This window comes from Mobula hypostoma, chromosome 14 (genome assembly GCF_963921235.1).
Source record: "Mobula hypostoma chromosome 14, sMobHyp1.1, whole genome shotgun sequence".
Lineage (NCBI taxonomy): Eukaryota > Metazoa > Chordata > Chondrichthyes > Myliobatiformes > Myliobatidae > Mobula > Mobula hypostoma.
In genome coordinates, this window is record NC_086110.1 from 64883242 (window position 1) to 64908529 (window position 25288).

A 25288-nucleotide genomic window follows, 5' to 3' on the forward strand; every position below is an offset into this window, starting at 1 on the left:
AATGAACTCAAGTTTCAAGGACTCTTCATCTCATGTTCTCAACATTTATTTCTTCTTTTTGTATTTGCAGTTTGTTGTCTTCTGCACTTTGGTTGAATGCCCTAGTTGGATGGTATTTCATTGATTCTGTTGTGGTTATTATTTGTTGAGTGTGCCCACAAGAAAACAAATCTCGGGATTGTATTTTATACACAGGTTTAAGGTGCTGGGGAGTAGGTACAGAGGAGATGTCAGGGGTAAGTTTTTTACGCAGAGAGTGGTTAGTGTGTGGAACGGGCTGCCGGCAATGGTGGTGGAGGCAGATACAATAGGGTCTTTTAAGATACTTTTGGATAGACACATGAAGCTTAGAAAAATAGAGGGCTATGGGTAAGCCTAGTAATTTCTAAGGTAGGGACATGTTCAGCACATCTTTGTGGGCCAAAAGGCTTGTATTGTGCTGTAGGTTTTCTATGTTTTCTATGTATATGTACTTTTGATATTAAAATTTACTTTGAACATTAAATAATCTTGAATGTTGAACCGTGAAAACGTCCCCAACTTGAATGGCAGGTCCACACAACTATCATAAACAGGTCACAGTAAATATTAAGTACCATAGGTAAGGGGAATTGCAATTAAAGCAGGAAATGTTGAGGATATTCAGGTCAGACAGCAACAGTTAGCACGTAAGATCAATGCCTCTTTATTAGATCAAGAAGGAATTAAAAAATGAAGTTTTTCGCTGAAGAGAGGTTTTGTCCACACCAGTGCATAGAGCAAGAGGTAACCATTAGTTTGTGGGGTATCTGAAACCTTAGGTCAATTACTTTGGGTAGAGAAGGGGAGTGTAGAAGTTGGCAGATGGGGAGGAAAGAAAGGATGGGTCAGTGGGAAGTAAAGAAATCAAGACTCTGCATTCACGCAGAGGGAATAAGCTGGAAATTAGGAAGGTAGGCATTCATTAAAATCCTAAGCACAAGAGAATCTTCAGATGCTGGAAACATTGAGCAACACACACAAAATGTTGGAGTGACCACCTCTGCAGGTCAGGCACTGGTTAGGGAGGTGGAATAAAGAGGGGACATCAGGACTGGTGCTAAAACGTTTTGGTTTCATTCAAATCCTAGCTAATTTGACAAACGAAACTTCTTCCAATGACCTAACCTCTAAGCCTGCTGAGATCAGTGATCTGAACTGTCACCGCACCCGCTGCCGTGCCTGATGAAATATTACTGAAGCGATTATTTAAGGAATGGGAAATAAAGATTGCCTCCTTCTTTCCTATTGTGTATCCAGAAATAAAATGTGCTAAGCTCTTCTATTTCTGTTTGTAACCCACCCACAATGATGAAGTTGATAATGGTGCTACCATTCTCATTCGTGTCCGCACTTACAGAACACAAGGACATAGGAATTAGGAGACGACTAAGGCTACTTGGTCCTTTGATCTTGTTCTGCCATTTATCAAGATCATGGAAAATCTTTAATTTCAAAACCATTTTCTGCCCCATGCCCCTCAATTCTCTTGATATTTAGAAATCTGTGATTGTAAGAGAAGGAGAAAGAGGGAGAAGTAAAGAGAGAAAGTGAGAAAGAGAGAGAAAGAGTGACAAAGGGAGAGAGAGAAAATAAAATATGAACAAAGGCATATCAAGCCTTTGAGGGAGGGAGCAAAAATAACTTGGTAGAGCTTTCACACATGCTGCAGAATTTAGAACACTCGCTACCATCTCAAACAGTCCTTCAAGGCTGCAGCAGAGAGAATTGCAGAGACTAGAAGGGACGAGAGAGCAGAGAGAATGGTCTATCCTACCGCAGGTGAAGTTGTCAATATAACAATTACTTTTAAAAAATGACAGAAAAGGACAAATCATTTGAAACACAAAAGTGTGACTACCCCAAGTGAGAAAGAGAATAAGGGGGAGAGAGAAAGAGAGAGAAGGAGAGGAAGAGAGGGAGAGAGGCAGGGAGAGACAGGGGGAGAAAGAAGGGGGAGAGAGGGAGGAAGACTATTAGGTGCAATAGCCACTTTTAAATTAGCAGGCTCAGACAGACTTCAAATCTAATTACCTTTCCATAAGACAAAAAAGCTAGGACTGTGGCAGCATAGAGACAAAGTCCAAATCTACATCCACGTTGTGAGAGGTAGAAATAGGTAAAACAGGGCTCTGGCTAAGCTGTATTAGTCAATCACCTATACACTGGATACAATAAATTATAAAAAACATTAAGAAAAACATCCAACCATACCATCGACCTTGGCAATGGAAATGGGAGGTCATCAGTGGCCTACGCTCCACTGGGACATAAAAGCCCAAGAAGAAGAAGAGAAAGAAGTCCGAAAAATGATTTCAACCAATAGTCAAATTCAGTATCTAGTTCTGAGGAATTTAAGAGAGTAACTGTGAACTGAACGTCTGTCCAATCAGTTATCATTTTACCAAACTGAGTAACCTGCAGTTTATTCTTTACTTGTCTTAAATAAATTACCAATAGGACAGATCTCATGTAAGAGCACTGAAGTAAATGCTTCTAACAGAGTAACACCTACAGCTGATTGGAGTATGTCAGTCACATGTAGCACTTCTCTGGTTCAAACCCAGTCTGGAAGAGCTAAATCTCTCCAGGAAGAGACTGAAGGAAAGAAAGACACAGAGGTTGCTTAGCCTGCTCAGAGAAGCTGCATCCTCTCATTCCATAAGCCAGAACCAGCACGATGTCAAGTCAGGCTGTCTGCTGTGTTTGGGTTCAGTGCTACTAACTGTATGATTTGAATCGAGCAGTCAGAAAGACAGCAGAAACACTATGTGGGCATGCAATTCTTTTGATGGTTTTCAGAAAAAAACTTGGCTACAGATAGTTGGATTCAATTTTCAGCCATATCTAACTAACGTGGATTACCTTGGAAATTCAAGGGAATACAAGACTCACTGCACAAGGGAGATAGGTTAACATTTGTAGAATGAAACTCTTCAAACTTCAAATATATTGATTATCAAAGAACGTATGCAATATACAACCCAGAGATTCATCTCCTTACAGGCAGCCATAGTACAAAGAAAATTAATAGAAACTATTTTTTAAAATTAGACCGTCAAACACTTAATGTGCAGGAAAAGAAACAAATCGTGCAAACAATAAAATAAGCAAATAACATTTAGAACCTGAAGTTCACAACAGTGAGTCCACAGCCATGAAACCAGTCCCAGACGATCTAGTGGTCTGTTAGTCGCAGGCCACGGCCTCAGTTCAGCACAGGGACCGGCAAACCTCGCGGAGCAGTGAACTAAACACTGACCCATCCCTCACCTCTTTTTCAAGCTGGTCTGGCACTTAATCTGGCCAAACCTTGGGTCATTCCTCACTCAAGGCCACATGCCTTGCTGTTTCAATACACTTTTTACATAAAATGGCTGTAGTCTATATTGATATTAATTTATCTCTCTATTTTGCATTAGATGCCATAGCCCCTTTCAAGTTAACAGGCCTTCACCGGAAAGCAGAGTCTTCAAATCAAATCGAAAAGCCAGGACTGTAGCAATATAGGTACAATAGCATTCTCTTAACCATAAATCAGAGAATGAGTTGAATCAAGAACCTGATCCCCTTCTTCAATGAAGTAATTATTCATCTTATCAGTTGACCAAGACAAGAAAAGGCAGCCAATGTTTCTGAGGTATCTGATAAAATAAAATTCTGATCAGGAGGTTAGACAGATAACACTAGCTTTCCACTTCAAATTTCTTTAACAGCAATTTGCAAATAGAAATTTCACTCCTAATGTGGGCCAGAATGCAAAGGGTTCAAGGGAGCTATCCAGAGTTAATTATTTGCCTCTTATACAGTATCGGTAGTTTTCTCCAACCTAGTGCACTTTCAAGCAGACGCAGGGAATAAAACATCTGTACAGTTGGTAGAGTTGCTGACTTACCTTTCCAGTGACCAACGTTCAGTGCTAACCTCCCGTGCTGTCTGAGTGGCGTTTGCACATTCTCCCGGAGTTTTCCTCCTGGGTGCTTTGGTTTCTTACTGTATCTCAACAATATATGGATTGGCCACTGGTAATTGCTCCCTAGTGTGTAAGCACTGCAAATGTTAGGACCTGCAGAGAGATTATGAGGATATGGGGACTTCAAAATGGGATTAGTGTAGAACCAGAATCGGACTCAGTTTTATTATCGCAGACATACTGTATGTATGAAATTTGTTTTTTCACAGTAGCAGGATAGCATCTGAGGCCTCCATCGATCAGGGTCGAACATAGATCTTGCGTCCTAGCTGTCTGGATATGTAAGCCAGGGCAGTACAATATCGAGAGCAAGCTGTCGCCCATGTAGCAAGCTCCCCCTCTCCACGAATCTGATGAACTCAAAGGAATGGCAGAGACCGATACAATTTGGCACCAGCAGCACCGTGGGAGTTGCCAGTCAGCATTGATCTCAAAGTAGGACTGCCTTAGGGACTCCAGTTCCAGATTTTCCCCTCAGGACATATCCCCAATACCTTCCCTGATGAGTGGGTATAGCCACAAGGCAGTGAATGTTTGAAATCAGAGGTTTCCTTTTCCTAGGTGAGCTGACAACCACGGCAGATGAGCCACATCTGCCCGAAGCAACTGGTTTTAAGGCACCAGTATCCACCTTTACCCCTTCTCCTGTCAGTAGAAATGGTTTTACGGGTGTTAGTAGATAAACTGCAAGTGATGGTCAGGAGTTGGACTTGGTTGTCAGAGGCTACTAGTGGTGCATGCCATTGGGAGCATTTAAAGTTAGTGGGAGATTGTCCCCATTACCACCCTCGGTTATAACAACCTTAAGGAACCAGAACAGTAAAATACATAAAAGCCTATAAAGTGCAATAAGAATTATTAAAAAATAAATAAGTATTGCAAGAAGTGAGAACTAGTTCAGAAATCTGATAGTGGAGGGGAGGAAACTGTTCCTAAAACATTGAGTGTGTGTCTTTAGGCTCCTATACTCCCTCCCTGATGGTAGCAATGAGAAGGGGATTTGTCCTGGATGTAGAGGGTCTTTAATGATGCCTTCTTGTAGGGTTAAATGCTTGATAATTAGTGTGGACTTGGTGGACATCAAACCCTGTTTCTGTGCTGTGTAGCTCTGGACTCTTTGAAAATCAAAACCCCCTTCACATTTTTTGGAAGGATTTTGACAGTTACTGGGAAAGATGATGGTCTGGGAATCCAGGCTCTGCACATGCCAAACAAAGAGAAAATTCCAGACCACTCTACTTTTGATCCCTCACCTTCCTCAGCACAGTTACAAAACCAAAATAGAGATGTTGGGAATCCATTCTCTAATGTTGTTGAAACGTCATTGATGGTCATATAGTGGTTGTCATCACTGACTTCATCAAACACATGGATGAGTTCTTTGTATTCCAGTCAACAGAAGAGACAAACTGTTCAGACTGTCCTACTGATGTCTTGACAGTTTAATGATCACTGAATTAACAAAATCAATGGCCCTCTAGGTCAACGTTGCAATGTTTCAGTGGTCAAACATTGGATGAGTCAATAAACTGCTAATATAATTAGACCGTGACATGTCAAACAGTGATTGTTGTACTTTAGCACCCCGGCTTATTCAGTATAAAAAATATTCTGATTGAGACAACAAATGCAAATCCAGGCTTTAATCACTAGCCAATGGTCACCCCCTAGGAATTACTTATCAGACTTCTTCAAAGCCTTGTACGGTAATGCTATGTTTTATGCAACTTTTTCTCCTCCATAACCATCAAAAGAAAATGAGTGTCTTCTCCTGTCGCCATAAGGCTATAAGACCAGAAGAGATTGGAACAGAATTAGGCTATTCAGCCCTTTTTCTACCCCGCTATTCTATCTTCAATTCCTCATTCATCCCTAACTCCCAGTAACCTCCCAATCCATATCAAAAATCTACTTCTGCCTCACAAACATTCACTAAGGAAGCGGATGAAAAATTGAGAGGCAGCACCAACATATCTCTGCTCAATATTCTCCTTTGGTTGCAGCTCCTTCCACAAGTATCCCACGTCCATCGTGAGAGCAGCCCTCCCAGACACATCCTTCTCACATGTCTGGGCCATCACCCAGAGGGGACGAGATGGTTGCTCACCTCTTTGTGGACTGTGGGCTTGCGGAGAAAGTGTGGAGGCAGTTCATCCTGAGCAGCAGTGTGACAGAGGATTGTCTGATCTATGGGCTATGCTGAGAGATACACACACACACACACACACACACACACACACACACACACACATTGTGCTGCTGGCAGATCACTGCTTCATGCATAGGGTGACATTTTTTGCTGTTTCCTTAGCATTTGCCTGTTTTTGGTGAGAATGAGTTGTTAGCTCGACGCTCAACCCAGCTCAGATGGAAAGCATGCAAGGAGCTGGCCAGATTTGAACCCTGGACCATTTGCCTCAAAGTCTGGTGCTGGTGCCACCACACCACCAGCTGGCTAAGGCAGATCATTAACTCAGTGGAAAATGCGCTTTGGTCTGCCTGAAACCCACAGGTCTCTAGGCAGGGGTTCCCACCCTGGGGTCCATGGATTCCTTGCTCCCTTGCTTAATGGTATTGGTCCATGGCATAAAAATTGTTGGGAAGCCCTGCTACAGAGTGATGCTACCAACTGGCTGATTCCAGGCTGCAGGAGGTCATACAGAGGATGCACTGAGGCTTGGTGCAGGCTCTACAAGAACTCAATGTTCCAATTTGCCGTTACACTTGGTCCTCCTTAGACCATCCAACCATAAGACGTAAGAGGAGAATCAGGCCATTCAGCTATTGAGTCCACCATTCCCTCATGGCTGATATAGTATTCCTGTCTACCCCGTTTTCCTACCTTCTCCCCATAAACTTTGATGCTCTTACTAATTGTAACCTATCAGTCTCCACTTTAAACATACCCAATGACTTGGCCTCCACAGTCATCTATAGCAATGAATTGTACAGATTCACTACCCTCTGGCTAAAGAAATTGCTCCTCATGTCTAATCTAAATGGACATTCTTCTATTCTGAGGCTGTGCCCTCTGGTACTGGACTCCCCCACTGTAGGCGCTGTAGAACATTACACTAACCGCTACCCTGCCCTACTCTGCACTATTGGAGAAGTTTAAGTGAGTATCCACTACATTTTGTAGATAATTGGTATTTGGTTTATTATTGTCAGGTGTTCTGAAATATAGTGGAAGTCTTCTGTTTGCATGTCATCCATAATTCCATGTATCTGTATACATCGAGATAGTATGAAAGAAAACAAAACAGGATGTAAAATATATTGTAACAGTTATTACAGTGTAAGTAAACAATAAACTGCAACAGTCACAGCAAGGCAGATTGAAAGAACAAAAATTCATCTTAATCACACAACAGCTCCATTCAAAAGCCCTATTACAGAAGGATAGAAGCTGTCCTTCAGCCTGTCGGCATGTGCTCTCAAGCTTTTGTGTCATCTGCCTGATGGAAGCAGGGAGAAAAGAGAATTACTGGGATGGGAAAGGTCTTTGATTACATTGGCCGTGAGGAGTGTCGATAGAGTCAGTGTAGAGGAGGCTGGTTTTCCTGATGGACTGTGTTGTGTTCATGACTCTCTGAAATTTCTTGTGGTCTTGGATAGAGCGATTGCCATACCAGTCTGTGATACACCCAGACAGGACGCTTTTTATAGTGCACTTATAAACATTGGTGCAGGTCACTGGGGACAAGCCAAACTTTCTTAGCCTTCTGAGGAATTGGAGATGCTGGTGTGTGTTCTTGGACGTAGCCTCACTGTGGTACTCACTGGTGCCTTTCTCAGTCAATGCTGGCATGAATAACTGTGCAGGGTGGTTGACAGTTTAAGGCACCGATCAAGCAGGCTGCCCTGCCCTAGATGGTGCCATACTCAGTGAGTTTGAGCTATACAGACTTTGTCAAGAGGAGAACCTAGGACAAAAGGTTTGAGATGTCAAGAGGAGAGCTATTTGCCTCGGACACCTACCGTATGAACTGCACATGCCCACAGCAAAGCAGCTGATCCCAGTCAAACTCCGGGTCAAACTGCTCAAAGTTCAAAGTTCCAAGTAGATTTATTATCAAAGCACATACAGCATATGTCACCATATACAACCATGAGATTCATTTTCTTGTGGGCATTCACATAAAAGAATTAAACAAAATAATAGTTATCAATAAATATGCTATAAATATTGACAACATGAGGTGAAAAGTCCTTGAAACTGAATCCATTGGTTATGGGAACAGATCAGTGATGGGGTGAGTGAAGTTGATTGAAATTATCCCCTCTGGTTCAGAATCTTGATGGTTGAAGAGTAATAACTGCTCCTGAACTTAGCGGTGTGCATCCTGAGGCTCCTGTAGCAGCCTTCCAATGGCAGCAATGAGAAGAGATATAGCCTGGATACTGGATGTCCTTGATGATGTCTTTGATGAAAGCAATCCATTATCTCTTTGCCAACTGAGTGCATGAGAGTCAATATAAAGCCACAAGCATAGTACAGCCATAATCTAAAAGAAAAGCGAACAGGACCAAGAGATTCAATGATATCCACCTATCCCAAGGTTATTCTGGGACTATGCTGCCCAAGAAGTTGCAACTTCCAACCAGCCAGGTATTCTGGACTCGAACTGGTTTGGCACACTATTGATGGGCACACAAAAGAGCTCTCTGTTACCATGAAAGAAAATCTGTTACATTTCCCAGTCCAATAATCTTAACATGTCTAATACTGAGCAGCCTGCGCTAAGAGCAGCTGCACACCATCTGTTTATGAGAACGACCAGCCATTCAGCATTCAGTGGTGAACGTGACCTTGCATTGTCCCCCGTATGTCTGCAGTAAGAGCTACTTAGATCTGTGTTGTCTGTCGTCATAAGAGACTCTAAGGATGACATTGATTGTTCTACGGTATCCATTCAGATTGGTGTTGACTGCAGCACATAATAGTGCTGTTGACTGTGGTTTCAATGTCTTCACGGGTACATGGTACATTGTACATACAGTATAACCAAGTCAGACCCAGGGATAGGGGTGGCACAGTAAGGTTACGGATCACTTAATGCTTCACAGCACTAGTTAAGGGCTGTGCAAGATGCCAGAATTAAAGGACAGCATACAGTACTGTGTAAAGCTCTTAGGCTCATTTATATAGCTAGGTTGCATGAGATTTTTGTACAGTACTGTAGTAATTTTATGCATTACACTGGACTACTGCTGCAAAAAAAAAATTTCATGACATATGTGAGTGATGATAAAACTGATTCTGATATGGGTCTCTATTGTAGACTGAGAGTGGGAAGTGGGTACGGAGAGGAGAATCATGATTGGGAAAAGTGGAAGGGAGGGGGAGGGTGTAAGAAGCCCCAGAAAGACATTCTATAATGATCAATAAACCAATTGTTTGGATTCAAATGACCTTGTCTGGTGTCTGGGTGTGTCTGCACTCATGCCATCTCCATCCTGGCACTCCTTCTCTGCCACCTGTCTCACACCCCTCCTGCAGCACTCCACCCCTGCTATTCCCAACATCCTTTCCTTCCACTAGGTGAACAAACTCGCTCTCCACTGAGAAATAGTACTGTGCAACAGTCTTTTGCACCCTAGCTAGATATGTCTCAAAAACTGTAGCACATTTTCACAGATGTACAGTGGAAAGCGTACACAAAGTGGTGGATACAGCCCAGTTAATCACAGGACAAGCCCTCCCCACTATTGGGTACATATATGTGGAGCGTTGCCACAGGAAAACAGCATCCATCATCAAGCACCCCCACCATCCAGGCCATGCTTCCTTTTCGCTGCTGATGTCGGAGAGGAGGGGCAGGATCCTCAGGTCCCACACCACCAGATTCAGGAAGATATTAACCCTCAACCATCAGGCTCTTGAACCAGTGTGGACAACCTCATACACCTCAACCCTGAGCTGATCACTGATCACAACCTACAGACTCACTTTCAAAGACTCTATAACTTCTGTTCTCATTTCTTTATTTATTACTGCCTGTTTCTTTTGTAAGAGCACGGTTTGTCAGTCTTAGTGTGCAGTTTGTCACCGATTCGATTGTACTTCCTTGTTCTACTGTGAATGCCTGCAAGAAAGTGAATGTTGCACTGCAGTATTTAGTGACACAAATGTCCTTTGAACTTTGGAGGGTATTCTGACAGGTTGCACCAGCTCCTGGTGTGGAAGAGCCAAAGCGCAGGATCGCAAGAAGCTGCAGAATGTTGTCGACTCAGTCAGCGCCATCACAGGCACAAGCCTTCCCCTCATCAAGGACATCTTCAAAAGGTCGTGCTTCAATATTGTGGCATCTATCTTAAAGGACCTTCAGCATTTAGGACATGCCCTCCTTTCATGCCTGTGCATGCAGGAGGCACGAAGGCTGGTGACTCTCTGGACACATGAATCTGCATGGCCAGAGTTAGAGGCCTAGGGTTTGGGGTCCCATCATCGGCTTGTCCGATGTTTGCGTTCGTGATAGCCTTGTCTTGGGGTTGAAGATTGAACCCCAAAGGTCTAAGGTTGAATACCTGTGTCTATGAGTCTGAGATTTTATTGGGGAAATCGGAGGCCCATTGTCTGCAGGTCCGCAAGTTCACTGGAGGTTGAAGGGTTTTCTCTGTGTGTGGGTAGCTGTGTGGGAGGGAGGAAAGCGGCTCGTTTAGCTGTTGTTGCTTTGTCACTTGTTACATTGTGCTTTGTTGTGCTTGTCTTCTGCCGAGCTTTGTGGGCATGTTATGTTGGCAACACTTGCCGGCTACCCCTTGCACATCTTTTGGTTCTGTTGGTTGTTAAACAAATGGTGCATTCCACTGTATGTTTTGATATATCCATGTGATAAATAAATAAATCCGAATCTGAAACTGAAGAGGCCACGGAACAGAGGCTACATGAGCAAATAACCCAAGCAATAGACACTGCTGAAACAGGATTGTACCTTACTGTTGGTAAAATTCAGATGCACAGGCTCAGGTCTTTGATTAAGTAGGAAGGTCAGTTGGCTGCTGAGCAGAGAAATCTCTCACTAAAAGGCTAATCATCACCATTAGAATTTCATTAGTTCACCTAACCTGGGAGAGAGTCCAGAGCTGAATGTGCACTGAACGATGATTATACAATTTTGTCAATTTAAGAAATTTCTCTGTACACTCTTTTAAAGAGCTATTATTACAAGTTATATATCCTTTTTATAGGAACTAATATACCTTCTAAACTTGACCCCAAATGTCATTGAGAAACGAACAAGGAACAGCACAGGCTCTCTAAGGCTCAATAAAGGAAAGAAAGAAAGAAAGAGAGGGCAGGGAGGGGAGCGAGAGAGAGGACAGAGAGGAGGGGGAGAGAGGATGAGGAGGGGAGGGAGAGAAGACAGGGCGGGAAGGGTGATAGGGTAGGGAGGGAAGAGAGGGTGGCAGGAGGGGAGGGAGAGTGGCAAGAAGGGAGAGTATTGGGTGGAGAAAAAGGGGATGGAGGAGAAAAAAAAGTGGGTGGGGAGAGGGGATGGGGAGGGGGAAAGGGTGAGGAGAAGGTGGGCAGAAGAGAATAAAAGAGGGGGGAGAAAGAGAGGGAGAGAGTGTGGGGGGAAGAAAGGGTGAGGGAGAGAATGAGATAGAGAGGTTGATGAGGAAAGAGGTCGTGAAGCGAGACAGAGGAACTGGAGGAAGATTGAGGATGTCAAGGGAAGAGAGAGAGAAGGTAGGGAAGAGAGAGGGGGTGGGGAGGAAAGAGCGGGTCATGAGGAGAATCAGAGGATGGGGAGAAAAGAGTTTAAGGGTGATGAGAGGAGAGGGGGAAGGTGGGTAGGAGAGAGAGGGGTTGGGAGGAGCAAGAGATTGAGAATATGGAGGGGTGAGAGACAGTGAGGAGGAGAAGGAAATAAGTGGAGTAGTTGAGAATGGGAGGTAGAGACAGAAAGGGAGAGTGAGAGAAAGAGAGATGGGGAGATGGTCATCAAAGTGTAGGAGTAAGGAGGGAAGAGACAGAGCAGAGGGAGTAGGAAGGAAAGAGAAGAAAGGAATGTGGGAAAAGGAGAGTGTAGTGGAAAGTGATAAACTGAGAGAGCAAGCAAGAGTGAGGTACACATTCAGAGAAAGAGACAGAGACAGCTGGTGAGAGAGAGGGAAACCAGCATAAGATAGTTAAATGTGTAGGCCACCCAAATCAGAGAAAGAGGGACAGATAGAGAGAGAAAGAAAGAGAAATGTTAGGATCACAGAGAAAATAAAGAGAAACTTTTCCCTGTGCTGACCTTAAAAGCATTTAGTTTGATGTGAAGTGTGACTGGCCTCATACAAATTTTTGACTGTGACGACCTGCAAAAGGAATACATATCCCACATTTTACACAATGACATAGTATCCAGGGAACTTTCCAACGTAATCTAAACCTAAGGACAGGCAAATACATCATAATTCTAAAACACTAGAGATTCCACAGATGCTGGATACCCAGAGTAGCAGACACAAAATGCTGAAGGAACTCAGCAGGTCAGGCAGCATCTATAGAGAAGAATAAACAATTGACAATTCGGGCTGAGAACCTTCATCAGGAGTGGAAAGGAGGGGGAAGAATCCAGAATAAGAAGGTGGGGGGAGGGGAAGGAATACAGGCTAAAAGGTGATAGGTGACGTCATGAGGGTGGCGAAGTTGATAAAGAGAGAAGCCGGGTGGTAATAAGTGGGAAAGGTAAGGGGTTGAAGAAGAAGGAATCTGATAGGTGAATGGACCATGGGAGGATGGGAAGGAGGAAGGCTAACCAGACAGAGGGTGATAGGCAGGTGATGAGAAGAGAAGAGGTATGAGGGGGGCAGAGAGGGGTAAGGAAAAAGAGGCAAGTGGAAGGGGTAAAATTTACCAGGTTAGAGAAATAGATGTTCATGCCATCAGATTGGTGACTACCCAGATGGAATATAAGGAATTGCGCCCCCAACCTGAGAGTGGCCTCATCGTGGCAGTAGAGGAGGCCATGAACCTACATGCCGGAATGGGAGTGAGGATTGAAATTAAAATGGTTAGCCAGTGGGAAATCCTGCTTGTTGTGGACAGAACAAAGGTGCTCAGCAAAGTGGTTCCCCAGTCTATGTTGGGTCTCACCAGTGTATAGGAGGCCACATCAGGAGTGCTGGATATAGTCGACAGCTTAAACAGATTTGCAGGTGAAATGCTGCCTCACTAAGAAGGACTGTTCAAGGCCCTGAACAGAGGTGAGGGAGGAGGTGAATGGGAAGATAAAGCACTTCTTCCATTTGCTTAACTCTAAAACAATATTCCTCATTCTTTGGAGCTTAGAAGATTGAAACATAGAAACATAGAAAATAGGTGCAGGAGTAGGCCATTCGGCCCTTCGAGCCCGCACCGCCATTTATTATGATCATGGCTGATCATCCAACTCAGAACCCCGCCCCAGCCTTCCCTCCATACCCCCTGATCCCTGTAGCCACAAGGGCCATATCTAACTCCCTCTTAAATATAGCCAATGAACGGGCCTCAACTGTTTCCTGTGGCAGAGAATTCCACAGATTCACCACTCTCTGTGTGAAGACGTTTTTCCTAATCTCAGTCCTAAAAGGCTTCCCCTTTATCCCCAAACTGTGACCCTTTGTTCTGGACTTCCCCAACATCGGGAACAATCTTCCTGCATCTAGCCTGTCCAATCCCTTTAGGATTTTATACGTTTCAATCAGATCCCCCCTCAATCTTCTAAATTCCAACGAGTACAAGCCCAGTTCATCCAGTCTTTCTTCATATGAAAGTCCTGCCATCCCAGGAATCAATCTGGTGAACCTTCTTTGTACTCCCTCTATGGCAAGGATGTCTTTCCTCAGATTAGGGGACCAAAACTGCACATAATACTCCAGGTGTGGTCTCACCAAGGCCTTGTACAACTGCAGTAGTACCTCCCTGCTCCTGTACTCGAATCCTCTCGCTATAAATGCCAGCATACCATTCGCCTTTTTCACCGCCTGCTGTACCTGCATGGCCACTTTCAATGACTGGTGTATAATGACACCCAGGTCTCGTTGCACCTCCCCTTTTCCTAATCGGCCACCATTCAAATAATAATCTGTTTTCCTATTTTTGCCACCAAAGTGGATAACTTCACATTTATCCACATTAAATTGCATCTGCCATGAATTTGCCCACTCACCCAACCTATCCAAGTCACTCTGCATCCTCTTAGCATCCTCTTCACAGCTAACACTGCCACCCAGCTTCGTGTCATCCACAAACTTGGAGATGCTGCATTTAATTCCCTCATCCAAGTCATTAATATATATTGTAAACAACCGGGGTCCCAGCACTGAGCCTTGCGGTACCCCACTAGTCACCGCCTGCCATTCTGAAAAGGTCCCGTTTATTCCCACTCTTTGCTTCCTCTCTGCTAACCAATTCTCCACCCACACCAATACCTTACCCCCAATACTGTGTGCTTTAAGTTTGCACACTAATCTCCTGTGTGGGACCTTGTCAAAAGCCTTTTGAAAATCCAAATATACCACATCCACTGGTTCTCCCCTATCCGCTCTACTGGTTACATCCTCAAAAAATTCTACGAGATTCGTCAGACATGATTTTCCTTTCACAAATCCATGCTGACTTTGTCCGATGATTTCACCGCTTTCCAAATGTGCTGTTATCACATCTTTGATAACTGACTCCAGCAGTTTCCCCACCACCGACGTTAGGCTAACTGGTCTATAATTCCCCAGTTTCTCTCTCCCTCCTTTTTTAAAAAGTGGGGTTACATTAGCCACCCTCCAATCCTCAGGAACTAGTCCAGAATCTAATGAGTTTTGAAAAATTATCACTAATACATGAGGATGAGGTTTTTCAAACATGCACAGTCTTGAAGTTTCACAGGATAGATACTGAGATGTTTCCTCTAGGGGTGAGTCACAAACTAGAAGACATAGCTGCAAAATAAAGGGGCAGTCATTTAAACCTCAGGTGTGTAGAAATTTCCTCTTTCAGAAGATTGACAACCTCTGGAGTTTTCCATCCTGGAGGATGGTGGAGGGCAGGTATTTAGATACACTTAAGGTGGAGATAGATGCTGAGATACATTCTAGGATGTGCTGGGTCGCGTCATAAGTGATGTAACCTGGGGTCATTGGGTGTTTCTGGACTTTCAATATCAGACTCCCTCGGAGCTCGAGAAATTGAAGGTGATGAGGAATTGGCACAGTAGGGCAGTTGGTTCCAGTGTAGATCTGACACCATCAAACTGAATGATGGGGTGGGATATACATAGCCATTTTGCCGCAGACATTTGCACAGTACTGTATTTGTCAATGTGCAGCTGAGGGCATTTGTAAACCGGATGAGAACAAAGGATGTTGAGAATGGCGCGGGTAGAGCATCACAGGAGGGGTGTGGAGCAGGTAGCAGAGAAGGGGTGCCAGGGGTGGGGTGGCAAGGGTGCGGACACACCCAGCCCTGAGGCACCAGGCAAGGACATTTGATTTCAAACAAATGGTTTATTGATGTTTCTCTGGTGCTTCCTGCTCCCTCTCCTCTCCATTCCCCCTTTCCCAACTGTGATTCCCCTCTCTCTGCCCCCTTCCCACTCTCAGTCTGCAATGGAGACCTAGATCAGAATCAGATTTGTCATCACAAACATGAAATCAGTTTTTATTTTGCAGCAGCAGTACAGTGTAATACATAAAATTGCTACAAAAGTTTTAAGCGCCCTAGCTACATATATGTGCCTAATACTTTTGCATAGTACTGGAGAGTTGCACCACATGGAAATAAAACCTGCAACCAATTTTCTTCTGTTCTGACATTTAGATATGCAAGGACAAAGATAGGAAGAGAAAAAAAAAGAGACAGAGTTTAAGAATGAGGAAAAATTAAAAGGCAAAAGTGTGGACAGGGAGAAACGGATATAGAGGTAAGAAAGAAGAGAAAAAAGAGGCAAGACAAAGATAAAGAAAGAGAACAGTGTAAATATAGTGTTTCTTCACTCGCTCTTCAGGTCACTGTGAGGATACTAAACTCTCTATTTCATGTTAAGTGACTTGTGTGAATTGGGTGTTATATTTATCATGAGCAGCCAATCCAAGGTTGAGTGACATCATCGAGGGACTAGTCTCTCATTTCAGCAGCTCACTGCCTAGGCTGGTCGTGGCATGTTTAATGCTGGAGATGACGCATTTTAGCAGGTACTCAGATGGGTGTCACCTTATCTGCTGAGTGTGGTTACTCAGCTGTCCCCTGAGCTGTCCCCTTCTAGTGATGTGGAGAAAGTTCTTCACTAGCCTCTTGAATAGGGAAAGGTTGAACAGGTTAAGGTTTTATTCCTTGAGTGCAGGAAAAGGAGGGGAGATTTTAAAGAAGTATACAAAATTATAAGACCATAAGACCATAAGATATGGGAGCAGAAGTAGGCTATTCGGCCCATCGATCATGGCTGATCCAATTCTTCCAGTCATCCCCACTCTCTTGCCTTCTCCCCATACCCTTTGGTGCCCTGGCTAATTAAGAACTTATCTATCTCTGCCTTAAATACACCCAATGACTTGGCCTCCGCAGCCACTCATGGCAACAAATTCCACAGATTTTCCACGCTCTGAGTAAAGTAATTTCTTCACATCTCTGTTCTAAATGGATGTTTTTCAATCCTGAAGTTGTGCCCTCTTGTCATAGACTCCCCTAAAATGGGAAATAATTTTGTCATAGCTAATCTATTCAGGCCTTTTAACATTTGGAATGTTTCTATGAGATCTCTCCTCATTCTCCTGAACTCCAGGGAGTACAGACCAAGAGCTGCCAGACATTCCTCATACGGTAACCCTTTCATTCCTGGAATCATTCTCGTGAATCTTCACTGAACCCTCTCCAATATATGAGGAGTATATAGATGGAATATATATGTAGACTCTTCTCTCTGAGGTTGGGTGAGTTGAGAACTGGAGGGTGAAAAGTGAAATATTTAAGGGGTACCAGAAGGGGAGGTTTTTCAATCAGATGGTGGTGCGAGTGTGGAGTGATTTGCTAGCGGAGGTGGTGAATCAGTTAATTTGCAATATACAGACTCAATTTCAAAAACTCTTTACAATTCAAGTTCTCTGTGTTAATCATTCTCTTTGCACAGATTGTCTTTTTTTGTATATTAGTGGTTTGTCAGTCTTTGTTTACGTACAGCTTTTTTTCATAAATTCTATTGTATTTATTTTTGTGTAAATGTCTGTAAGAGGTAGTATATGGTAGTGGTTTGCATCCATTTGTCTCGAAGGACAATGGGTGATGCTGATCATCATCATGAGCCTGGGCGGAAGGTATGAAGATCCTGAGATTCCCAGTTGTCAAGATCCCCCTCTCGGCCTTACCTGTGAGGTCCAAAGGAAAGCTTATGAAGCAATACGTTTGACACCAGCTTGGCTGCAGGAACTGCCGGAGGGATCTTCAATGACATCCAGCCACCTTCGGGGATCCACTCCAGATTTCCTGTCTGGGTTTACTCCTGTAGCCTTCATCCCTTCTGAGGCTGCCCACAAGGCAGTGGGTCTGTACACCCGTTGCCAGGGATCTGGTTCACGAGCACCAGGGCGAGTCCACACACTGGTGGGCCTGTATGCTACGTGTGCAGGGGCCAGACCTCCTCCCCATCCTCTGTAGTTCAGCCCGAGTCTGAAAGGAGTTTGGTTTCCGTGTGTCCCCAGCGAGGAGGCTTGCTGTGGAGAGGCTATGTACTGGCAGGGAGAGACCTACGCATTCCGCTCTCCTTGTTGCAAAACTTCTAGCCAGCAGTGGAAGCTGAAAGCGAAAGCAACATGCATTACCCACTACACTACCACACTAGCTACATTGCAGCAACCATTTTGACACTAGTATATGGTAATGTACTGTATATGTACTTTGATAATTAATTTGACTTTGGCTTGAAGAGAAGATTGGATAGGTACAGCACTGTGCAAAAGTTTTAGGCGCATAAGTATGGCTAGAGTGGCTAGGACTTCTGCACAGTGCTGTATTTGTCAACGTGGAACAGAGAGAGAGTTTGTAAAGCTAGTGGGAGCAAAGGATGTTGAAGATGGTGGAGCATTGCGGGAGGGGTGTGGGACAGGTGGCGGAGAAGGAGTGCCGGGGGCGGGTGGAGGGTGGTGCAGATGCGTTATTGATCATCACAGAATGTCTCTCTGGTGCTTCCCTCTCCCTCCCCTCTCCTTTCCCCTTTTTCCAACCATGATACCCCTCTCCCTGCCCCCTTCCCACTCTCAGTCCACAATAGGGACACATATCAGACTCAGGTTTATCATCACTCACATATGTCATATCATTTGTTTTTTTTTTGTTTTTGTCAACAGTACAATGCAATACATAAAATTACGACAGTACTGTGCTAAAGTCTTAGACACAAGAGCAATAGAAGCAGAGATCTATTGCACTAGACAAGACCCAAGATCCACTGAAACCATCCAGCATATACAGGGACAGCATACTCTGAATGGCACAAACAAGTTGTACGTATTGTGTACATGAAAATTGGCACTGAGTATGGATTGGACACTCCCAAGTCCAAATGGGAACCACCCGAGAAGGTAGTGGAGAACGACAAAGCTAAGACCCTGTGGGACTTCTAAATACAGACTGACAAGCAGGTAACAGCCAACCAACCAGACATAGTGATACCGGACAAGGAACAGAAGAAAGCAATAGTAATAGATGTGACAATCACCAATGACAGTAACATCAGGAAGAAAGAATATGAGAAGCTGGAGAAATACCACGGCTTGAAAGAGCAGATAGAAAGGATTTGGAAAGTTAAAACTAGAGTAATCCTGGTGGTGGTAGGAGCACTTGGGGCTGTGACACCTGGACTGGGAGAGTGGCTCCAACGAATCCTGGGAACAACATCTGAGATCTCAGTCCAGAAGAGCGCACTACTGGGAATAGCAAGGATACTGCGCTCAGCCTTCAAGCTCCCAAGCCTCTCGTAGAAGACTGAAGACTGAGGGAAAAATACACATACACACCACCCATAAGGAGTGAGAGATAAAAAATATATATAATTATATAAAGTATATGTGCTTAAGACTTTTGCACAGTACTGTTTACAGTTCTATACACATCCACAAGAGACAACAAGTCCTACCAATCATCCGACAGACACGAGACCGAGATAGCATATGAGCAAACATTTTAGGGGATGGGGTTAAATGCTTAATATTGAAAGATTATATATCCTCCAAACATCAGGTCTTTACCTGATTTGCACAGTCCTCATCCTACCTCAGTAGTGGACCACCTCTTGCTCTGCATGCACTCGTTCAAAGTTCAAAGTAAATTTATTATGATAGTACATATCTGTCACCTGAGATTCATTTTCTTGCAGGCATTCACAGTAGAACAAAGAATTACAATAGATTGAATGAAAAACTACAAAGACAGACATGTAACCAATGTGCAAAAGAAGACAAACTGTGTACATTCAAAACAGCAACAACAATAATAAATAAATAATTGAGAACATGAGTTGTAGAATCCTTGAAAATGAGTCTATAGCTTGCGTTCAGAGATCAGTTCAGTGTTGTAGCGAGTAATAATTTCCACACTGCTTCAGGAACATGATGGTTGAAGGCTAATAACTGTTCCTGGACCTGATGGTGTGGGACATAAGATTCCTGTACGTCATTCTCACTGGCAGCAGCAAGAAGAGAGCATGGCTTGGCTGGTGGTGGTCCTTGATGATGGATGCTGCCCTGTGGCCTGAAGTTAATGTACAACACAGCACAAGATTGAACAGAACTGAGCTACTCTGAATATGCCTGGACTCTTCCAATGATGGGTTGGTGGGTTGGTGTTTTATATCCTGTGTTTATCGCTCTGTTTTTGCCATTTGCCTGATTTGAGTTCTTGGTGCGCATTGGATATATTTCTTTGAACGGGTTCCATGGTTTTTGTTTCGTGGCTGCCTGTAGGAAGACAAATCCCAGGTTTGTATACGGCATAGATATTTTGATAATAAGTGTAGTTTGAATCTTTGAACTTTGAACTTCAACGTACACATGACAAATAAACCTAAATCTTGACTTTTATTGAGTTACTGCTTTATCAGAACTCTCATGGGATATTGGAAATCTGCTCGGAAAGGAACACATTGCAGAGAGAGCAGAGCTGATTGCCAAGAGTCCCCATGTAGCTTCATTCAGAATGTCAGGAGGCATGGGATCCAGAAAAAAAACTTTTCTGCATCGATTCAAAATTGACTTGCCCACACAAGCCCACAGATACACGGAGCACATTAGGCCTACAGGTCTATGATCAGTAGGGTTCCACGGGGATCTGTTCTGGGACCTCTGCTTTTTGTGATTGTTGTGGCAGCCTTCCTTGTAGATGTGCTCAATGGCTGTCTCTGATTGTGTCTTTTTTGTGCACTCTGGTCCTCTTCCTTTACACAGAATTTTTCCTCACTCTCTTCACTGTCTTGTATAATTTATGTATAATTTATGCTCTGTTGGCTATCTGTATCTATGTGCCTCTGACGCTATTCCATGCAAGTTTTCATTGTGCCTGTACCTCACGGCACCTTGCAATAATCTCCACCTGACTGGGAAACATTACTGATCCTGCTGTTTTGAATGTTTTTTTTTCAGAACTACATAATTTTAATGTAGGAAATGGTATCCTCCAATTACTGAGCTGAATGACCAGCAGGCTTGAAGATGACTAAACTGTTACATCTGTCGTGAGGGGATTTAGATCACCGCAGAATCTAACTCTGGAAAACCAACACTCTCCTTCAGTAATTGATGACAAGACCCCAAGGCAGGCTGCCAATGAAACTTAATATCACATGGTGGATGTTGCAGTTTGGCCTGCTACATCTCGGGTGACAGGAATACAAGTAGCTGTCTGTGACCTACAGCAACCTGTCCTGTCTCATGCTGCACCTGTTAAACGGCAGTCCACGAATCCTCAGGCACGCCAAGCTCTCCCCACTTGGGGTCCGTGCAATGGAGCGGCTGGTGGGGGAAGTGGGAATTAAAAATAGCAGGGGCCCTGTCAGAAAGAGGGAGGTGGTCTGATTTATGAGCCCCTGTCAGATTACTGATGCTTTTTTCTTACAGCGGTTATGATTGGAAAGCCTTCACCTGTCAAGGGGATGGTGCGAAAATAAAAAGCACGAGATGATTAAATCCACAGACATCAAGTCTAATAACCAGCACCAAAAACATCGATGCAGTAAACAGGTTCGGATCAACGATGCAGTAAACAGGTTCAGATCAAGGACACGTTTATTTATTACTTACTAAGCTGGGTGGAAGGGAGAGGGGCAGAGAGTCATAGAATTGTACACTGAGGGTGTTGTACAGCACAGAAATAGCTTCCTCAGCCCAGATCATCCATGCTGACATAAGCCTCAGATTCAGATTCGATGCCATGGCAAGGTAGCGTTGTGGTCAGTACAATGCTTTTCAGTATAGGTGACTGGGTTCAATTCCCACGGCTGCCTGTGGGGAGTTTGTACACTCTGCCCGTGACCACGTGCTCCGGTTTCCTCTCACAGTTCAAAGACGTGCCAGTTGGTAGGTTAATTGGTCGTTGTAAATTGTCTCGTGATTGGACTAGGAGTAAATCAGGAATTGCTGGGCAGTGTGGCTCAAAGGGCCTGTTACTCGCCTGGTCTCAGTAAGTAATAAATCAAGCAACATACAGAGAAATGGCTCACTTGTGTTCACAATTGACACAACCTAAGGATATGCTGGAGGCAGCCCGCAATTCAGATCAGAATCAGGTTTAGCATCATTGGTATTATATAGGCATCCGTTAGTCTCATGAAACCATGGATTTGCGCCTTGGGAGGTTTCCAGGGTGCAGGCCACGTGCCAACACACACACACACACACACACACACACACATATATATATATATATATATATATATATATACATACACACACACACACATATATATATATAGCTTGAATAAGCATTCTTGTTCATTTAAATTATTCATTACAGGTTTTCTGTATAAATATGTGAATTGCATATGTTATCACGCTACCACGAGATATTTGCGTGCCTCGCTTAAAATAAAGAACTAACTGAGACTCGCTTCTCTGGGCTCCTTGTTCTTCTTCAAATTAGCTCATTTCTGTACAGAATATGATGAATTTCTCAATTTCAGGGGTAATTATTCTAGATGGCAGCCTAAATCCAAATTTTTTTTCCCTGGTAAAATCCAATTCTTTCATTTAGTTGTGTAAATTATTAACTAAATGTCATTCCTCCAATAGGATGTCCTCTGTAGAACACATGAATGTGTTCTCAATACTGCCTCTACAGCAGTCCAAGGTTGTGCTTGCATTTTCCCTGCAACTGGTCAAGTTATTACTTAACAGCACCTATAAGGCATCCGTTAGTCTTGCAAGACCATGGATCTGTGCCTGGAAAGTCTTCACTCTCCAGGCGTGGGCAAGGTTGTATGGAAGACCAGCAGTCGCCCATGCTGCAAGTCTCCCCTCTCCACGCCACCGATGTTGTCCAAGGGAAGGGCATTAGGACCCATACAGCTTGGCACCGGTGTCGTCACAGAGCAATGTGTGGTTAAGTGCCTTGCTCAAGGACGCACACGCTGCCTCAGCCAAGGCTCGAACCAGCAACCTTTAGATCACTAGGCTGACGCCTTAACCACTTGGCACATTGGTATATATCATGAAATTTATTACTTTGCAGCACTAGTACAGTACAATACATATTAAAAATATAAAAATTAAAATAACAGACAATGAATTACAAAATGGCGCCACTGTAGCGTAGCAGTTAGACACAATTACAGCTTGGGGCTTCGGAGTCTGGAGTTCAATTTCAATTGCAATATATCTTTACAATATATATATTGCAGGGAGAAAGCAAAATAAGAACTGTTGGCACACAAGTATCAACATAGCATTCCCACAATGTTCACAAGTCAGATCTTATGGGGATAAGTAAGGAGAATGGGGTTGAAAGGGATAATAAATCTGCAATGATAGAGTGGCAGAGCAGACTCGATGGGCCAAATGACCTATTCTGCTCCTGTGTCTTATGGTTTTATGGTCTTAACCAACATCTTGAGAGAAAAAGGAGAGAGGAAGAGAAATGCTGAGGGAGAAGAGAGTGACAGAGAGAAAGAGAAAATACAATATGAATGAAGGCATATCAAACAAATGATTTACTGAGTGGAAGAAATTTGTGATGAATTTTGAGTCACTTTCAGTGAACTGATTTTTGTTTGAGATTTTTAACCAGTTTAGATTCAAAGATTCAAAGATTCAAAAAACTTTATTGTCATTCTAACCGTACATCAGCTCTGCAGGGCAGAATGAGACAGCTTTTCTCAGGGGCAGTGCAATCATAACATAACAAACACAACACTAAATAATAAACATAACAATAAATAGTAAAACACAACAGCCACATGTCAGTTAAAATCAGTTATAAGTGTCCAATGCAAGTTAAAATTGTCCAAAGCGGAGTCAGGTAGAGCAGCTACTTAGCAGTCTGACTGCCTGTGGGAGGAAGCTGTTTAGCAGCCTTGTGGTTTTAGTTTTGATGCTCTTGTAATGTTTCCCTGATGGCAGAAGAACAAACAGTTCGTGGAGAGGGTGTGAGGGGTCTTTGATGATGTACCGTGTCTTCTGGAGGCATCGACTCTGAAAGAGGTCTTGGACAGAAGGTAGGGAGACCCCAATAACCTTCTCTGCTCCCCTAATCACCCTCTGCAAGGCTTTTTTGTCGACAGCACTGCAGCTGGAGTACCAGGTTGTGATGCAAAAGGTCAGCACACTCTCAACCACGCCTCTGTAGAATGTAGTTAAGATGTTAGTGGGGAGTGATGCTTGTTGAAGCTTCCTCAGAAAGTGCAATCTCTGCTGGGCCCATTTCACAATCCCAGTGGTGTTCCTGGACCAGGTGAGATTGTCTGAGATCTGCACTCCAAGGAACTTGATGTTTTCCACTCTCTCCACTGTGGAGCCACTGATGCTGAGAGGTGTGTGCTCAGGCTGAGACCGTCTGAAATCGACGATCATCTCCTTGGTTTTGGTAACATTAAGCATCCAGTTGTTATCCCTGTACCAGCTCTCTCGGTGTTTGACCTCCTCCCTGTACATAGTTTCATCATTTTTGCTGATGAGCCCCGCCACTGTGGTATCATCAGCAAATTTAATGATCAGGTTCTCCTTGAATCTGGCTGCACAGTCATGTGTTAGCAGTGTAAACAGCAATGGGCTAAGCACACAGCCTTGTGGGGATCCAGTGCTCAGTGTGATGGAGTCAGAGATATTGGGAACAGAGTGGCTGTGGTACAATTAGGGCTTTCAGAAAGCTTTGGATAAGGTAACACATGGGATGTTATGAAAGTTGGGATTGAGGGATTAATGGGGATTGAAGAATGGGGCATGGATAAGTAATGGAGAGCAAGAATAAGTGAGTTATGTGCGTTTTTGAAGCTGTGAATGACGGGGCGCTCTCGGGTTCAGCTCTCCACTATCCACACCAACATGAAGTGATCCAATTTCGTGGAAAGGGAATAAAAGCAGTATTTTTAAAGGATGAGATATTGAAATGTGTTGATGCTCACAGACCCTGGGTGTCCCTGCAACCAAATCGCTGAGAGCTAAGATGAAGATACAAGGAGAAAATAGAAAACCAAATGGCATGGTGTTCCCTGTCACAACCATGTTTGGGTGAAAGTGTAACTTGTTTAATATTATTGTCTCATGGTACAGTAAAAGTCTTTTTTTTTGCATACTGTCCATACAGATCACTTCATCACAATAGTGTATTGGTAAACCAATAGCAGAATGCAGAATGAAGTGCCACGTTTACAGAGGAAGTGCAGTGCAGGCTGATGCTATGACAGCGTAGTGCTCAATGCTTTAAAGTACCAGTGACCGGGTTCAATTCCCTCTGCTGACTGTAAGGAGTTTGTTCTATGACTGTGTGGACTTCCTCTGGTGCCCTGGTTTGCTCTCACGGTCCAAATACTTACCGGTTGGTAGGTTAGGACTGGAGGGAGGAGAAGATGGCAGCGCGTGCGGCCATCCCGAATGAATATCGATTATGTGTAACTAGGGGGCCTTGCACAATCCGGATTTGATGGAGACAGCCGTGAGAAGCACAGAGGAACATCTGGAGTAACTTCTGAAATGCCCACTTCGCTGCTGCTGCTACTGTGCGATCGAGAATGTCCGGAGGGGAAGACCCCAAATCCTCGGCTTTGCGTATCGTCTGTTGCCGGGACCAGGGTCGAAACGCTCAGCAGAGATGGTGCTCGGTGTTCAGTGTCAAAGAGGTGGTCAGAGGCT

General features: G+C 43.8%; 1 long non-coding RNA gene across 2 annotated transcripts in view; it reads left to right on the forward strand.

Moving 5' to 3' along the window:
* Positions 1-22258, forward strand: part of LOC134356548 (uncharacterized) — a 44688-nt gene extending 22430 nt beyond the window's left edge. For both annotated transcript variants that reach the window (XR_010020387.1, XR_010020388.1), the window contains one exon: positions 20591-22258. This is a non-coding gene — a long non-coding RNA (uncharacterized LOC134356548). The remainder of the gene's footprint in view (positions 1-20590) is intronic.
* Positions 22259-25288: the final 3030 nt, after the last annotated feature.